At 37.0% G+C, this 19,599-nt stretch overlaps 1 protein-coding gene across 1 annotated transcript in view; it reads left to right on the forward strand.

Moving 5' to 3' along the window:
* LOC137496873 (protein pellino-like) overlaps window positions 1-19,599 on the forward strand; it is a 40,140-nt gene that overhangs the window by 18,273 nt on the left and 2,268 nt on the right. The gene's annotated exons all lie outside the window — the stretch shown is intronic.

A 19,599-nucleotide genomic window follows, 5' to 3' on the forward strand; every position in this document is an offset into this window, starting at 1 on the left:
GGCATAGGTTATATGAGACTTACCTCTCAATACAGCATGAGGTGTGTGGTCTATTGTTGAGTGTGCTTCATACTAACTATTCTGAGATTCAAATGCAAAGGAACGAGAGGGGAGGGGAAGGTCCTGAAGGAGAGGGGGTTGGGGAAGGGGGAGAGGGGTTAAGGTGGGGCTAAAGGTTGTGGGGGGGGGAAAAAGGATGGCTGTTGAGGAAAGGTGCTGTGAATATTATGAAAAGCTGAATTATGACTTGTTGGTTTGACATTGCTGAAAATGGGAATTAGATGGTCAAAAAGAATATTTGGCTTTTCTGAAATTTCATTAAGGTTATGATTTGGGTTGAAATATTGATCTAAATGTGTGAAGCAGCTTTCGGTAATGTTAAGGAGGGGTCCTTTATTGATGATTTTGAGATTTTCCATATCCTGTTTTATGTCTGTGAATTTGTGCTTATAGTCATGCATGTGCTGTCCTACAGCTGAAAATTTATTGTATTTCAGGGCATTGACATGTTCCGAGTACCTTATCTTAAAAATTTCTCCCGGTCTGTCCGATGTAAGAAGAATTACAACTGTTGCAAGTGATCCTGTATACTCCTGATTTTGAATAACTATTGAACTTGTTTATGGATGTGGCATTATGTAAGATTTGTGCATTCCTATTGTTTGTTTTGAAATCTACTTTTACATCGTGCTTTTTAAAGATGTTGGTGACTTGGTAGATTTGTTCGTTGAAGGTAAAGATGCTTAAAGTAAATACAAAATTTTAATATTCCACCTTCTCAATACTAAAAAATCATGTGATGTTTTTACAAAAACATTACAATGACATTAAAATGGTACTAGTTTCGGTCCACTGTGGACCATCATCAGCCTAGCCAAATTACAACAGTAAAAGACATAGTGATAAAAAATAGTATGGAGAAATGAGAGGATCTAAAAGGATGGGATGGTGGTGGAATAACAGATAAAAGTGAAAAAACCGTATTTGCAAATAATGATAAAAGTAGCAGAAGTGTTCACAATGACAAGTAAAATCTTGTGAAGTCACGTAAAAACCCTTGATGAGATAGTCAGGTTGGCAGTTGCTCCTCTGTTGCATGATTGACATATATAACTACGTATATGCTTCTAGAAAGTTGTAGATGTGAGTTCCACTTTTGCGTAGAGGGAAGAATTGTCCAATGAGACTAGCACCAGATTAAAATTGACAAAGTTGAACCTGTTCTATGGTGGAATTAAAGGCTTTCTATTTAGAACATTTCAATGCAGTCAGATACAACAAATTTTCAGCCATCGGCCAACATATGGTCGACTATAACCACAAATTCACGAATATTGAAACAGACATGGACATTCTCAAAATAGCTAAGAAAGGACCTCTACTCAATATAATAGAGAACTTTTACATTCATTTAGATCAATACTTTAATGCCAACTATAACCTTAACGAAATAACTGAGAAACCCAATATTTTATTTGACCTTTTCATTACTTATTACAGAAAAAACAAATCGGTCGTTCAAAATTCTTTCTTTAAGTCAATCAAGGGTCCCCCGACAGTACAAACACCTTCACTTCCTCTCCCGTCCACCCCGCCTTGAACCTTCCCATCCCTCCCACCCTCCACTACTTACGTCATTCCTCTCCTCCGTATTCACCTACCCCTTTTCTGCTGATCTACTCCGCGCTACGCTCACTCCGTAAGTTGCATTCAATCCAGCAAGTTTGTTCCACGCAGCGCAAGGTGAGTCATCGTTTATATTTTCCGGTGCCTCGCTTCTTCTCTATCCGATTACAGCGTTAATACTATCTTCTCTCCCCAGGTTCATTGGGGTCCCGATTGAACTGAGACTTCTGTTCAACACAGAAAGCCTTTAATTCCACCATAGAACAGGTTCAACTTTGTCAATTTTAATCTGGTGCTAGTCTCATTGGACAATTCTTCCCTCTACGCAAAAGTGGAACTCACATCTACAACTTTCTAGAAGCATATACGTAGTTATATATGTCAATCATGCAACAGAGGAGCAACTGCCAACCTGACTATCTCATCAAGGGTTTTTACGTGACTTCACAAGATTTTACTTGTCATTGTGCACACTTCTGCTACTTTTATCATTATTTGCAAATACGGTTTTTTCACTTTTATCTGTTATTCCACCACCATCCCATCCTTTTAGATCCTCTCATTTCTCCATACTATTTTTTATCACTATGTCTTTTACTGTTGTAATTTGGCTAGGCTGATGATGGTCCACAGTGGACCGAAACTAGTACCATTTTAATGTCATTGTAATGTTTTTGTAAAAACATCACATGATTTTTTAGTATTGAGAAGGTGGAATATTAAAATTTTGTATTTACTTTAAGCATCGTCTCAACTCAATACGGAACCTAACAATGAAGTTTATTACTTTTAAAGAAGGTAAAGATAGAAAGAGAGGAGTTGTTTTTCTTATCTTTTTTCAAGGTGGTAGAAGGGCTGTATTTATATTTATTATTTTTTCTATAAAGAAACTGCTGTATCCATTGGATTTAGCTATATGACGAATAGTGTTCAACTCATTTTCGAGGTTTTTTTTTAGACATTGGAACATTCAAGGCTCGGTATACCATGCTGTTGTATGCTGCTCGTTTGTGAATTTGGGGATGTGAAGAATCGTGACGGATTGTGGTGACTGTTAGGGTGTCTGGTAATAGTTAGGTCTAGAAAATTTATTTTCTATTCAATTTCGGATTCAAGTGTGAATTTTATATGTGGGTCAATGTTATTTAGATTAATGAGAGAGTCAGCTGCGTTTGTAATGCTCATCCATAATTACTATGGTGTCATCTACGAATCTTGCCCAGAAAAGGATGATGTTAAAGTTGTTATTATTATTATTATTATTATTATTATTATTATTATTATTATTATTATTATCATCAATTTTGGTGTGTTCAAAAAATTCCAGGTAGATCTCAGCTAAGATACCAAAGTCCGGTGATCCCATAGCCAATCCTTCTTGTTGATAAATAACATTATCGCAAGTGAAATAGTTGTTGCTAATAACTAACTTAAGCATAGACATAAAATCCTGTATTTCTAGTATTACTTAAGCCGCTGTATTTGCTTAAATTGTTTTGAATGGTGGGGTATATTTTGGAGGTTTGTATGCTAGGATACATGTTTACAATATCGAATGAGTGGAGAGAATGATTGGATTGAATGTTAAATTTTTTCAATTTATTGATCAGTTCTTTAGTGTTTTTGACGGATTTGTTAGATAAGAAATGATAGTTTCTTCTTAAAAATCTTTGAATGAATTGCGATGCCTTGTATAAGGGACTTGGTCTATAGTTAATGATCGGGAACTACAGGATCAACATTTACCAGTTCCCATTTACTACTGAAATATTAATGATCAGCAGTATTAGGACTAACAGTTCTGTGTATATAAATTAATACTTGAAATTATTCTCAATGACGAGCATACTCAGGATGTTAGAACCTAGTCTATTTTCAAATTTATTCATAATTCCATCCCAGTTTTTAATGTCACTTTGTATATATTTGTTTTCATTTGTTTTATGTCAGTTGTGTGCATGATCATTTGTTTAGTTATTAGGTATTATACATTAAGGCTGCAGATGGCCAGCCCTGGCTAAAACTAGTCCCTAATTAATGTAATTTAGAATATTACATATTATGGTATCAAATGTCTTGGAAGTGTTATCTCTGATACTGGTTCTATAGATAAGAATTCAGGCAGGTAGCAACTTTTACAAAATAGTTAGACATAATACGGAACAAGAAAATACCAACAAAATATAAGAGTCATATATGAAACTTATTATGTACCAATCCTGACCTATGGTTGCGAAACATGGACCATGAGAAACAAAGATGTTAGTAGAATCCAGGCAGCAGAAATGAAATTTGTCCGTAGCATGATCGGCAAAACACGGAGGGACAGAGTCCGTAATGAGGAAATCCGCAAGCAGGCTCAAGTTGCAAGACTGCAGGACAAAATAACAGTGCAGTGATTGAATGGTATGGACATATGCGATGCATGGGTGATAACAGATTACCAAAAAAATGTACGATCTAAAACTTGAAGGCAAAAGACCAAGAGGGCGACCAAGACTCAGGTACAAGGACATGGTGAGGATTGACATTCAACAGAGAGGACATACTTTGGAAAGCATTGAAGGAGAGAAGTTCAGGGACCGCAACTGGTGGAGAAGCCTCATTTGCCGACCCATCTCTTAAGATGGAACGACGTGGGATATGTATGTATGTATGTAGTATTGAAAGGTGGACCATTACTACATTACCGAGTACTTACATTTATCGAAAGGAATTTGGAGGCCAGCTTTCTCTGCCTGTTCTTTCAGCATAGTATTACTAGTGTATGTGCTACCATTATCTCAGTCTTTTAGAATGATATCTGGAATCTTATTTTTGTGGTTTATTTTGTAGACTTATTTGATTTCTGGCTTCTTGAATGTTATTAAGCTAGCAACGCTAAGCCATCTGTGAATCCCAGGCAATTAAGTGTATTTGATCTTTCTCAGTTCCAGTTTTTACAAGGATTTTCCTTGTGCCATTTCCTCATCATGTAATAGAACCCATTTGAAAAGTAATGGCAGTAAACCATCTCCCTGTCATAACTTTTTAATCATAAAATGCTCAGATCTTTCTCCTCTGAATTTTACTTTGGATTTGGTGTTTGTTAGGGTTAATGTTATATTTTTTTTATTAATTTGGGATAAAATGCAAAATTCCTTAGATTCTTCATCATTGAAGATCTGTGGATGCAATTATAATTTTTCTGAAGTCTAACAAGGTTACGACTTTGCCTTCCTTTTTATGGACATCCATTACTAATTTTAAAGTTGTGCTCTGTGGTAGCACGGTCCAGCAAATTATTTTCCCAGCGGCTCAATTTCTTCTCAGGGGATCCATCAGTCAAGTAAAATCTGAGATTTTACATTAAGTTGCGTTTTACGTGAATTCAGAAGAATACCGGTCTACCGAAGACGTGTCACCGAAGAATTAATTCACCTAAGAAAGTACAGACTACCGAAAACCTCAAAATTCTTACCATGCATCATTTCAATCAATAAATTACTCAACTTATAAACTAAGCGTAAGAGAGAGAATTCATAACACATTCGTTCTAGAAAAATAATATAATAATATTTATTTAAATAAAATATCGACCTACGAAAAAGTAGTGTGAATTTGGGTAGTATTTTTATGTTATTATACCTGAATAATAGTTCAGAGTCAGCGCTGGCTCAAATAAAAGAAAAGTAATTGCAACGTTAAGCTTTTTACACATATTCATGTTCATATTCATGTTGAGATTCATATCCCTGTTCATGTTAACATTCACATTCCGAAATGAGATCAAAATGAATCTTACTATTCACAATTGATCACTGAGCAATCACAATCCTCCATTGAAATACTTCATTAGGTTGACGTAAATACAGTCATGTTAATTATATTACTTATTCTCATCACATTCAAATCAATTACGTCTTAATAAAACGTTTAGTTCACCAGAATGAAGCGCAAAAATTACTAAATAGATTAAAGTCAAAATGTAAATATAAATTTGAGCATATCTTTGGATATACGTCTCTGAAAATAAACCCTAGCTTAACTTTTAACTCATAAATCTGATCTCATAACTCTGCATTCATAAATCTGAACTCATATTGTTTGGTCCTTCTTAAATACGCTTCAATAACAGCTTAGGGGCTATGGCAATACTTCCCTAGTGCCTGTGACATCTGGCTCCTAGCGTACCATTTACCTATTCATTATATTTTTCAAGAAATGTCAATTCAAATAATCTGTGTCAAAAGAAACAAATTATCTAACTATGTACGCAGTTTCTGATCCACACACACACATCTATTTCAGGCTCTATGTGCTTTCCCTTTCTCATATTACATAGTATTTCTCATCCTTGCAAGCTACTGAGTTCATATGGTCAGTCAGAATGAAAATAATACGCATTCATGTTTGGAAATGTTACCGCATCAAAGAATATCATGATAACATTTGGCCATGAACATAGTTAAATAATATATCAACGTACTCTCGTATTTAACACACTGCATCTACAACTGTCATATGATTCTGTCATGAATCTCAATTCTATTATAGTACATATTAATCTTACCTCAATTAGGTCATCCACGCGATGTGCTCTCTTTCACATACTCTTTTCATTTGACACGAAATCTCACCTCATATAAATGTAACATAGCGTTTCCTCAGCAAATAGCATTCTTATCCACACCGAAGCACATAAATAAACATCCACGTTTCAATATTCATAAATACATTCCGTCGAATAACCATATTACAACTTCATTACAATACACAACTATCACTTCATTTGCATAATCTCTACCACAAACATATCGCCGATTACTCTTATAATGCTATGCTAAGTATCTCAGAATTGCTTTTCTATTAAATGCATTTCAATAACCATGTATATTCAAACCCAAAACAGAGTTCAATGCCCTCATGTTACAGAGCAAAGAGTACGTAACTCAACATTGTGCAAATTAATACGAGATCTATCGAAGTTCCACAATATCTGTTAACTCATTGCTATCAGCTCTTAATACAAATACTTCATTCATTTACTCATGCCTCATTCTACTTATTCTGACCAAGTGCGGTAGCGCGTATATAATGTAATAAAAATCTATTCTACACTGCCATATTATATTATAGCCTTAAATATCTCACACTTCACTTGTATAATTCACTTGCATTCTTAATTAAACGTTTAATATTACCAACTAATCAGCACATGCCGAACTTAGTAGAACGCATGCAGATAAAAAAACTACGCAACTAAAAAAATGTGAAGACTTAGCTCGTTTGATGTTATATCTGGTCCAGTTGTCGCTCCAGTGCTCGGATGTGGTTAGACCCGCGGTTGGAATCCGGCTCTGGTCATCCTCCGTCCTCCCGTTCAGAACCGCCTTCTGGTGGGTTGAGATTCTCCCTCATCATGGTCTGGACATCAGGTTGGACATCGCCTTCCTCATCATGTGCTGGTCATCTAGTTGGGATGTACCTTTCCCCAGTTCGGTCCATCTTGCATTTTTAGCAGGCACACATCATTTCAGTTCTGTAGGCAGCAAAGATATTCATTTTGGAGAAGGAATCTGTCATTATATTTTCCATTTTTACGATGATATCTCTTCAGTTGATATTCTTTTCCTTGTTCTTTGGGATGTAAATTTTTCTTTGGTCGGCATTAAGTTCTCCGTATATAAGAATTTATATATCAGCTTTTTCTGTAGAACTCTAAATTTACTCTCCTCCTTCTTGAATTGAGCTAGGATAGTCTTCTTCCCGTTTGAAATTATTTCTCCTCTGTTACAGTTGGTCCTTCTTTACCAAACGTAAGACGATTGCTCACAGGATCCTGCTAGATCTAGATCACCGTATTTTACTTATTTTTTTATTTCTCGGCTCTTCTTATATCATCCGCTGGTGAATTATTCCATCAGTTTTTGAACGACAATCCTTATTCTTCGATATTTTCTTCTCAGTTCTTATATATTCTTCCGATATGAAGCTTGTTTGGCAGATGCGTCTTCCCTCTTGCGATGCAAATTTTTAAGTGAAGTTTTTTAACAATCCTTTCACTGCTATTTTTTTTAACAATCACCTTGACTCTCTACTGTCCCGTAGTGCCTTCCAAATTGGTTCATTCCGAGACGTGTGGCCTTCTATGACATCGCACTATCTAGAAATTCATAGTATCTCGTAGATCGCATGGGCCATACTGTCCTACGCCGCCATTTTGCAAACGGTCTACGAGATGCGAACGGGCACAAAGTGATTAGGCCTATCTGTTCTGGCTAACTTCTCCAGGGCGTAAATCTCCTTGGTGTCCTCCTAGTTCCAGTTCTAGTTAATCTTTACAACAGTTCTATAGAAATTTTGGCATTAATTTATATATAATTACATCTGGAATTTATATTTCTCTTTTTTTTTACAATAGATGTATTATAGCTGCAGTCCAGTGTTCTGGTAGTTCTTAATTTCAGATTTTCACTACGTTTTGGTGTAATATTTTCACTGGTTCTGCTGCATATTTTTGATCTCCACTTGCTTTGTAGTTTTTGAGCTCTTTCAAAGCTTTGCAGACTTCGTGGATTATTGGTGGGTTTATATTTTCTACTTGTGTTTTAAGCCAATCGCATCATTTGACGACCCTAGCTCGCAAAAGTTATTCATTTAATGTAAAAAACTTCATATTTGGTCCTATTGAAAGACTAACATACAATAAAGAAGAGTACAAATGATTCACCTTATATCAGTACAAAATATGTTGCTAATACAAAATCACAACATTTTTATTGGGTACAGGTTTCGATGTCTTAGGACACCATCAGCCACAATAGGTCAAATGAACAAAGATATGTGTATATATTATAATACAAAATATAGACCATTAGTAATAAAATGACATTAATTGGATGAAATATAAAACGTGATGGTGCTTAAAAGTCACTCTTACAAAATTTACAAGTTAGGGACTTGATGGTCGAATAATAAAATAGAAGTGAAAAAATATTAACAAATGGTTTAAAAAGTATTTGTCACTGTGTAATGCCTAAAAGTCTTGCGCATGGTGTGAATAAACACTGGATGAATGTTGAATGTTGACATCTAAAAGCTGACTTAAAACATTATTCCTCTGTTGATAATAGGTAACTTGGTAGTGGCCTGTATCATCAGTTTTCATTAGGTAAACAATAAATTATAAAGTAATTAAGCAAGTGGATCGTGGCATATGAATCCAATGATGAGCTCAGCTCGCGGCGATGCACTGCTGTATATCAATACATGTAGTTCAGTACTAACTCACAGATGCCATTTTTATGCATTCTGAGCTGAAGTTTAGACATGTGGCTTCGGTTATTTCCCGTGCTCCAGGTTATCACATACTTCTGGAACAAGAGATAAAAGAATCCTTGTTCATATTCTTTCGCTCACGTCAGTTGCATTCATGGCATCAAGCAGATGTGGTCGTGTTGATGAAGATGGAATACGAAGGCTAATAAGATAGTGTTTTAGAGAGTGATTATGAAGACGGTGATGTTTGGATGACGAAATTGACCCTGAAGGTCTTAGAGTGATGCGTGTAGTAGTGGTGATGACACGGAAAGTGATACAAATGATGACGGTGGGCAAGCCTACGGCGAGACCACGTGACCTCCTGAGAGACCATAGTTTTGTGTAGGCTGTGGACATGTCATAGAAGATCTACGTGCTTTTAACTCCTAAAGGGGTAATACCCCTCAGTGTGCTTTTGTGGTGCTGAATTCACCATGGCCTACATCCTCAGCGAGTGCCATACTGCGGGATTTAAATGGGTTTTCTCAGTGAACTGCTACGGAACTTAAATAGGATGTGAATGGGTTAATTGGGTTTTCTGTGTTTATTTAAAGAAGTTCTGGGGGATCTTCTACAATTCAGTAATTTGTTCTATGTTTTTGCTAACATTTCTGTATTTATTTTTACTTTTTTTTTTGCCATGGGCCATCTTTTTTAAAAATATCTTAACATTTATGTTGGAGGATCAAATCTCTGTAGTTGTCTGCTAAATATTTTGTAGTAATCTCTGGAGTTTTTCTCTCTGTTTGTGTATATTATTGGTATTGGCATTTACCCTCCTTATTATTTTCTGTTATCTTTCTTTGATTTGAGAGTTCCAAGTGTGTTTCTTCGGTTTTCTTACTCTAATACCTTAACCAGATTTGGTATCCATCTTCCAATGTTTTATTACATTCATTGTTTCATCATTGGTGTTTTTTCCTGGATCTGCTGGGGCTACTTGTTCAGCTATGTGTTTTAATTAAGGAATTATTTCCTCTAGACCATCTGTTATTCTTATATTCCTTGTTCATTCTTTGTGTTTTCTGTTCTTTATCAGTTTGCAGGACGTAGTTCTCTTCATTTTTGGGTGGAATTTTTTCTTTGTCAATGGGGTGAATTTAATTTTTATAAAGTTATGATCTGATTCAGTATTGTCTCTCTCAGGACTTTCACATTGTAGATTTCCCTGTAGTAACTGTTATTCATACAAACATGATCCAGTTGCCATCCTCCTTTTCTTTCCAGTCTGCAGGTTTTCAAGTTTTGAACTGCTGCTTCTTACTTTTGTCTCATTATTACCCATACAGTAAATTTTCATGACACATGAAAGATTGTACTTTGCACAACTTTTATTGATTTATAACTGTTATGTTCTTCAGTCTGCCAAAACTAATTTTGAATAAATAAATTTATAAACTATGTAAAAATGAAAACATAACAGAATTACACCAAAAAGGAAACAAATTAAGATGGAATAAAGCTCAACAGAATTCACTGTATGGTAACTAAACTAGTAGGAGGCAATTGACCAATCCTCTCTACAGGAGTGCTTCTACCCTACATCAGTGGGGCTGGACGGCTTCTTTGACTGGTACTGATGTGCAGACTTTACTAAATGCCCCTTGTGATCATTCTTAGTCTTTTTGGAGGAACTTCATGAGGCAACCTCAGAGGCAGTTCCAAGAGGATGGACATCCAGTTATAGGACAGCTGCTGACCCATTTGTAATTTTGTTTCATCACAATAAATAAATAAATAAAAAAATAGTAATGGTATAAACTATATTTCAGCTCTTGTGAATCTGAACCTGAATTTCTTAATCCTCCATTGAGAGCCCTGGAGATCGTTTTCCATGATATCCTATTTTCACACCAGGCAGATGCTGCTAGGCCTTTCCCATCCTTGGGTCACCGGAAACCTGTGTGTTAGTGCAATGTCATTTGCCGCTGACTACTTCAAGCATAATTGATCACTCCAATGAACCAGTGCCCATTACTTGACTGAAACATAAGTCCCTGTTTTGTTATTTTCCACTCAGGAGACATTTTGGTCTGTTATGGCCAAAGACAACTCTTTTAGTGTTTTTTGTGTTCCATGGCATGCGCAGAAGTCTCCTCCAGCACCGCAATTCCTTTGAGCTTCCATAATCGTTCACATTTTGCAGCCGTAGATCATAATGGTATGGTGGTGTTGAGTATGTAGGACTTTGTTGTGATGCTAATGTCTCTACTTCGCCATAACTTGTTCAGACTTAGCATTGTACTGTGGCCTGGGACTATCAACATCAAATCAAAATCACCTTATTTGCAAATGAGGTGTCTATCTCAGTGACAAATGATACACTGAAATTTATTATTATTATTATTATTATTATTATTATTATTATTATTATTATTTATTGTGCGTGAATGGTCCCTTTCAGAACACACGAAGCTTTATTTATGATTTTGTTTGCAGAGGATCCAGGATGCTTTCATCTGTTGACTAAAGATCGTCTTCCTTTCTTCCGTCCACTTGGTACCTGCTCTTTTTGGTACTTCATTCTCTGGAGTAACTTCCCGCTTGTCAATTATATATATATATATATTTATTTCGATTCAAAATTTCTTCAGGTTGAGTTTGTGCATTCTTCATGTCCGGTTTTGTTTGTTGTATCCAAGAAAAATTCTTCAGTTTATCAACTCTTTCAAGAACTTGGTGGGTTAGTCTGGTTTTTGACATGACCATAAAATTTTAGCCTTCTTTTCCTGATGTCTGCCGCAATATTACACGATTTTTCTGTGGATTTCCAGGTTTGGAGGCGGTACCCTTCTCCCGTGTGTCTTGGTCCTAAAATTTTCCTAATTATTTTTCGCTCTTCTTTTAGGATATTTTCCAGCTTGCCCTTTCTGTGAAGCGTTAGTTTCCCCTACGTATAAAGCCTCAGGTTTGATTGCAGTATTGTAACGTTTCATCTTAACGTGGAGAGACCTACATTTTTTGTTGTAGATTTCTCTTGTTCTCCCATAAAGTCCTCTTGAGTTTTTTGACACTGTTGTTTTGGGCTGTTTTCTCTTGTCCGGTTAGTTCGAGGATTTCGCCCAGTTATTTGAAATGAGGGACTCTGTTGATGTGTCTGTATTTCGTATTGAGACTATGGATGTCTAGTTTTGCACAGAAAAATTCAGTTTTCTGGAAGGAGATATGAAGTCTGACCTTTCTGGCACATTCTGGGAGAATTTCAACTTGCTTTATTGCTGTGACTTCATCGCTGGACCAAAGGGCCAGGTCATCCGCGAAGGCTAAGCATGGAATTTCGAGCTTGTTTTTTTGTGTCCTAATGTTCACTGGGTTCCAGCTATTTTGTGCTTTTAGTTCTTTTTCCCATTCCCTCATCACTCTATCTAGGACAAGGTTGAAGAGGAGGGATGACAGTCCATCTCCTTGCCAGACCCCAGTTTTTATCAGACATTCGTCTGAGATTTCTCCCTTGAATTTCACTCTTGACTTCGTGTCAGTGAGGGTCTGTTTGGTCAAGTTTAGCGTTTTGGAGTCTAGTCCCTGTTCTTTCAGGATGCTGAACAGAGATTGATGATCAATTGAATCATAAGCCTTCTTGAAATCTACGAAGGTACAGATAATTGGAAGGTTTCTGAGGGCCCTGAATTTTAGAGCGGTTTTGAGGTTGAAGATCTGTTTAGTGCACGATCCGTGAGTACGGAACCCACCTTGATATTCACCAATCTCATGCTCTAGTTGTTCTTGTATTCTTTTCAACAGGCATGCAGAGAAAGTTTTGTAGCAGACTACAATTAGGGAGATTCCCCTATAGTTGTTGACATCAGTTTTGTCTCCTTTTTTTTGTGAAGTGGGTGAATCAAGGCACATTTCCAGTCTTCTGGGAGTTTGTTTTTCCAGATTTTGTGTATGATTTCTGTAAGTTCCTTGAGTGAATTTGGACCAAGATTCTTAAGGAATTCTGCAACAATCCTGTTTCTTTCGGAGGCTTTTGTTCTTTAGTTGTTTAATGTGGTTCTGAATTTCTTCCTGGTTTGGTGGAGGTGATTCTGGGCGAGTGAAACTGGATGCTTCTTCAAGAAATCTTTCAGTGGGTTCGAGGCAGTTAAGAAGTTCTGAGAAGTACCGTGCAAGTTCTTATCAGTTTTCTTTATTATTAAGCGCCAATTTTCCGAATTGTTTCCTGAAATATAAGTTCTGTGGAATGTATTCTCGGATTTTTTCTGTGAATGTTCTGTAGAAATACCTTGTGTTGTGGCTTCTAAAGTTTTCGTCAATTGAGTCCAGTTGTTCTTTCAGGTGCGTTCGTTTTTCTTGCCTGGTGGTTTTGGATACTTGTTTTTCGGTATCATAAAATTCTCATTGAGTTTTCTGAGATTTTCTACTGTTGTATTTCTGAAACTCAGATTTTCTTATCTCTAGGGCTTGATTGCATGTTGAGTTCCACCAGGGGTGTTTTATATTCCTTTTTAAGGGTACCATTTCTCGTACCTTCTGTATGATTTTGGTGTGGAATTCTTCCCATGTTTTCACTGGTTGATTTTCCCATGCTTCTTTTAGATCCATAGCAGGAATCCTTTTTATGTCAAATTTCTGTTGTTGGATTTTCTTGGAGTCAATTTTACTTTAACTCTTGTGAGATAGGGATCAGAGCCGATGTTTGCTCCTCTTCTCATTTGTACATCATGTACCTCGTTCTGTAGCGGATATGAGATAGCTACGTGATCAATCTGAAATTTGCCAATGGATTCAATGGGGGACCTCAGGTTTTTTGTTTCTTGGGATGCTTCCTGAAGGATGTGGACATGATTTTAAGGTTGCACTGTTGACATAATTCAGTGAGTCTTGAACCGTTCTTGTTGGTAAATTTGTGCGCCAGGTAGAGTCCAACAGTTTTCCTTTGTTCCTTTTCTTGGCCGATTCGTGCATTGAAATATCCTAAGAGGATTTTGACGTCATCCTTTGGAATTTTTGATTACCTTTTCAAGTTTGTTCCAAAATTTGTCCACGTTTTGAGGGTTCTTCTTGTTTATATTTGTAGGGGCGTGTGAATTCATTAATGTATATTTTTTATTGGCACACTGAATCCTTATGGTCATTAGGTGATTGTTGATGGAATTAACTTCTTGGATAGAGTTCAGTATACTTTCATGTAGTACAAAGCTCATGCCAAATAAAGGGGTCCTATTTAGAATCTTTTGGTCTGTTTTACTTTTGAATATATGGTAATTTCCATAATCCAAGGTGGCATCATCAGTAAATTGAGTTTCCTGCATGGCAAGGATAAGAATTTTTTGGCGAATAAGTTCTACGACTAAATTTAGTAATTTTCCTGGGTGTATCAAAGTGTTAATATTGAATGTACCAATGTATGTGGGGGGTTTTGTGGGATAGTTTGCCAGAGAGCTCCGACTCTCTCCCATGTTTTCTTGGTTGACCAGGCTCCCCAGAATCCGAAAGCCTGGTTGCCGTCTCAATGCGACTGGTGGATTGGGTACCACCTGGGGTAATGTTGTTACTACGCTCACGAATCATGTTTGGTTTGTAACAGGAGATCCAGCAGTGCTGGGTGCTTAGAACCAGGGATTGTTCGTTTCTGAAGCTTGGTATTGCCGCCGCACCCACTAGGTGTCAGATGCGAGCCAGGAAGCCGGTGGAAACCACTCGGATGCACTTGGATTTTAAACAGGCTTTTTATTACTATCCCAAAAAGCAAGGGTGCCTCTTCCACCAGTTTCGCCATACCAATGATCTTCATCTCCGCCTTCACTCTCCATAGACCAGGGGATGGACTTTATTTATTCACAAAAAAATTTCTATTTGCAATAACCTGCACTGGTCAAATGCCCTCTAACATTTCATTTCTTTTCTCTGTTGCTGTTTATTCTCTTCTTGAATATCTGTACAGATTTTATAAAAGGATCAAACACTACCACTGGTAAACTGTTCCACTCCTTCATGCCCTTCCCATTGAATGAAAATTTACCCCAATCGCTTCTGCTAAAATCCCTTCTAATTTTATACTCATGGTCAGCACTGCTGATTATTTTCCAACTGAAGCCTCTGATGGATTTTTCCCCATGCTTCCTCTCCTGTATAGGCTCTATACATAATATAATCCTTTAAAATTTTCCCACCAAGTGTGTCTTAACATTTCTGATACACTATTTTTTCTCCTGAAATTCCCTGTTACAAATCTTGCTGCTTTCCTCTGCATGCCATCTATTTCTTTTATTAGGTATTCCTGGTGAAGATCCCAATCACTGTTTGCATATTCCAATAATGGACAAGCCATACAGGGTGCGCACAAATGAGTGGAGTGGTTTCAAAAAATTCCTGTTTGTGTATTATTTGTTGTAACATTACAAAATTATGTAGAGAGATGGAAAAACTCAAAGTTTTTATGAACCTACAAGTGCTCGATATATGCTGCACGAGTAACTCTACACACATCAACTCAGTCAAGTTCGTCCCACACCCAACGTAGCATGTCTGTCAGTTTGACCAAAGGCGTTGGTGATGGCAGGCCTGCAGTTCTGTTAGATCAGCCGGTAATGGTGGCATAAAAACTGTCTCTTTCACATAACCCCATACAAAGAAGTCGCAAGGGGTGAGGTCAGGAGAGCGTGGAGGCCATGACATAAGGGTGTGATCTTCATTCCCGATATGACCGTTTCATCTTTCTGGAAGTCTGGTGTTCAGAAAGTCATGAACATCAACATGGAAATGAGGTGGAGCACCCTCCTGTTGGTAGATGAAGTTCATGCTATCAGTCTTCAACTATGGCAGGAGCCAATTCTTCAGCATATACAGGCAGATGTGGCCTGTAATGGATTTTTCAGCAAAGAAGAAGGGACCGTAAACCTTAAATTTCGAGATGGCAGAGAAAACATTGAGCTTGGGAGAGTCACAAACGTGCTGCACACAGGTACGGGGATTTTCAGTCCCCCAAATTCGTACATTGTGCCTGTTAACTTTACCACTCCGAAAAGATGCTGTCTCATCACTAGGGCCAGGATTTTAAAAAATGCATTTGTGCACATGCAAATGCATATTTTGAACATAAGTGCATATACAGATATATTTTTCTGTTATATTGTGATCATCCAAGATTTCTGAACGAAATGAAAAATCTAATGACCTGTATATGTTGTACATCCACTGGAAACACGAGAAGCCTCTCCTGATCAAGGAAAGTGCTTTCAGTGTTGCAATACAAGCAGGTAGGCAGATGACCCTTTTCACAACAGCTATTTCCACCAGAACCTGTTCTCACGAGATGGGGAATTTGGTTATCTGCAGTATCATTCTACCAGGAGAACTTTAATCAAGTAAAAGATGTATTTAAAAGTATTGATGAAAGTCATGCTGCATGTGTTTGTGAAGCAAAGTGCACATTTGAATCTGAAACTGCATATAAAGATATGAGTTTCAGCTGTATGCATTATTCATCACTTTAGATGGCGATTAAGAACCTAGAAATTCGCTGTGCACCCCTACACGAATCCCTTCAGTTAATTCAAAACACCATTAGTTCTTTAAATTGTGTCCCTGGTGAAACTGGAGGAAAAGTTAAAAGGAAACTCATTGTGGTGTTGAACTCAAACCCAGGACTGAAGAATTTAAGCAACAACATAAGTGGAATCGGACAGACTTTGCCAGAATAATTTTCCAAGCAGTCGGTGCCAGTGTAAAAGTGTTGCCCAGTTTTGTCCGTCGGCGTAGAACGATCATTTTCAACCTATAAATTAATTCTGTCCAACAACAGAAAGTCACTGACCCCTAAAAGCATTGAAAAACAGTTGATAACCTACTGGCATACATCATTTTGCAAGTAATTAAACTTTTTTTCAATTTAGCACTGAGTTAATATTAAATAATGCATTTGTAAGTGTATTTTGTTTTATTTTTAGTGCATATTTTCAACATTTTTAGTGCATATGTGCATGCATATTTTTGGAGTTTTTAGTGCATGTGAATCAGGTTCCTACTCATCACTGAAGACAAGGTTGTCACAAAATTCATCATCTTCCATATGCTCCTGAAAGCTTGAACAAAACTCAAAACGGTTCACTTTATCAGCTGGCAACAATGCTTGGAGCAGGTGCAGACGGTAAGGGCTCAACTGCAATCTTCTCTTTACGACTTTCCAAACGGTCGAATGAGGCTTTAAGTAGCCTCATTATGACATGTAACAATTTGTATGCTTTCCCAACGTCATCAACATGATCCTTCCAGTGCAAATTACTTTCAAATCTCACACCTAAGTATTTGCACTTGCCATCTTTTGGGGGTAATTACCTCATCCAAAGTAAATTCAGTTTTAAAGCTCCTGTTTGTAAATGTTGTAACAGTTGATTTGCCTCCATTAACCTTCATATTATTCTCTTCAACCCATTTTTGGATACTGTCAAGATCCCTTTGTAATTCTGAACAATCCTCAATGTTATTTATTTCTTTATAAATAATTATGTCATCTGCATACAATCTTATTTTTGACTAGCTGATGTACCAGTGCTTCGCTACGGGAATCTCAGAAAGACTGACTTTGTGGCTTTCCTAACTGAAGTCAACATAGATCATTACAATGAGTATTCCGATAGCACTCATTGTCTATCCTTATATCCTGTTGATATTGTGCATTTGGGCACCAGATTCATGTGTTTCTAGATGCTTTTGCTTTATGCTTCAAATCTGCAATTTGAATGCTGTTTGCTGATAGCTAGGGGCCTTTGTTGGCTGATTCCTATTTGGTACATGCTCCCTTGCAGTCTCAATAGAGATATTTTTGATTCCTCCCGATAAACATCAGGTTCTTTACCATCCTCATCAGTGTTTAGCAATTCCAATATAATTGGTCTATCTATTCATCGCCATAAGACCTATGTGTCGGTGCAACGTAAAGCAACTAGAAAAAAAAGTCTATTATTGGAAATAATAGATTTTTGGGCTAATTCATTCTTGGTTGCCACAGTTTTACCCACTGTGCTAATTTGGGCTCATCAGTTAGTAACTAGCACACTTACAAAGACGCATGGCCAGTGCATGCAGTGTAGGCCACTACACTGGCTACTTAGACCACGAACCTACTACCCTGGTGTAGCCCCTGTAAACCTGTCCCCTTTAGTTCATAAAAATAATTTGTAGCTTAGTTTCTTCTTCCTTTTGTCTTTGAACTTCAATAATGAATTTCACAAATTTGTGCCACAGTTTTCCCATGATATTGAGCAGAGCTGTTCGATGTGGCAACCCTGTGTCATAAGAGCGATACTGTTTTCTTAACATGGAATGAGCTATACAGCTATATTATTGCCTCCAAGGGGCGATTAGGTGATGAGCTAAAGTTTCAGTGTGAGGCTATTAGACTTTAGGTCGTCTTGCCCGGACTTAGGTTGCTTTCTTTATGATGCAACTCGTGGATGACACATTGGTATGGGAGAACATAGTTAAAAAAATTCACATCAGAGGGCAGATTCATCCAGAATATGCTGCTGGAAAAGAAATAAACCTCTGCAGGCAGGGAACTGAGAAAAAAATTAGAATTGGCAGATACATCAGTGTTCCCTGCTGAGCAAGCGACTTGTAGCTACAGATCTCACTGCATCACCCACCGTACGGGTTAAGGAAGAATAGAGAAAATCTGCACGTGTCTGCTGTAGCCTAGTTAGAAGTTCAGTTCTATCCAGCTTTGTAGGTCTCGCGTACAGATATGATGATCAAGAACATCTGAAAGATAATTATGCTGCAGTTACCGCCAATTTATCTTTTATTGATGTTTTCTGTACACAATTTCCTAAGTTACTGAGATGTCATTTAAAAAAAAAATACATATGAGACCAACACCAAAATGTTTGTGTAATAAAACACCAATCTAATATATTGGGAAATTCACATAGTCGATGTATTAAAATAATGTAACAAATGCTTATATCATTAAAATGCTCAGATCTTATAGACCAGCTGTGAAAATTTAAAAAAACTTTCACCAAGTTCAGTGCCTCTGTTAGGCCATCAACGTCTTATGATGCTGTAAAACTGTGGTGTTTATTTTTTTATGATGCCTATTTTACAAACTTTGAGATGAGTAATGGAGCACCGTTGTCTTATGTTATTTGTCAGAAATATATCGGTGCGGATCCGATAGTCCTGTTGCAATGTATTTTTTTTTAATATGAAGCTGCCATGTTGTGTGACGTTCTTATTTATGTATATCGTAGCGGCGTAATGCGTGTCGCTCTGCGGCTGGACAAGCCCTGAATTAAATCCAGAAAACATCAATGTTAAGAATATATTTTAATGCTAGTCTTTAGACTAGGACCTTTTTAATCGGCCCTGCTGTTTTCACAGACCGCCCGGTTAACATAACCTAGATATGTGCTAGTTATGTAATATTAATACATATTTGAGTCATTAGGTGTTCCAAATGTAAATACTATAAAACTGTAATCTATTAGTTTCATGGTCTGTATTGATAGTTTAAGTACAAAGTATGAAGGCTGAGTTCTCCACCTAATCAATACTTTATTTTACATAGTGTCAATATAATTTTCATAAAAAGACAGTACCGGTTTTGACCTGTAAATAGGTCATCTTCAGCTGCTAGAGAACTTAACTTAATTCTAATTCCATGTGAAGTAGTATGTTTTTAGATAATTACGTTAATCATCCTGTAAAACTAAAAGCCTGTTTTGC

This window comes from Anabrus simplex, chromosome 4, assembly GCF_040414725.1.
Source record: "Anabrus simplex isolate iqAnaSimp1 chromosome 4, ASM4041472v1, whole genome shotgun sequence".
Taxonomy (NCBI): domain Eukaryota; kingdom Metazoa; phylum Arthropoda; class Insecta; order Orthoptera; family Tettigoniidae; genus Anabrus; species Anabrus simplex.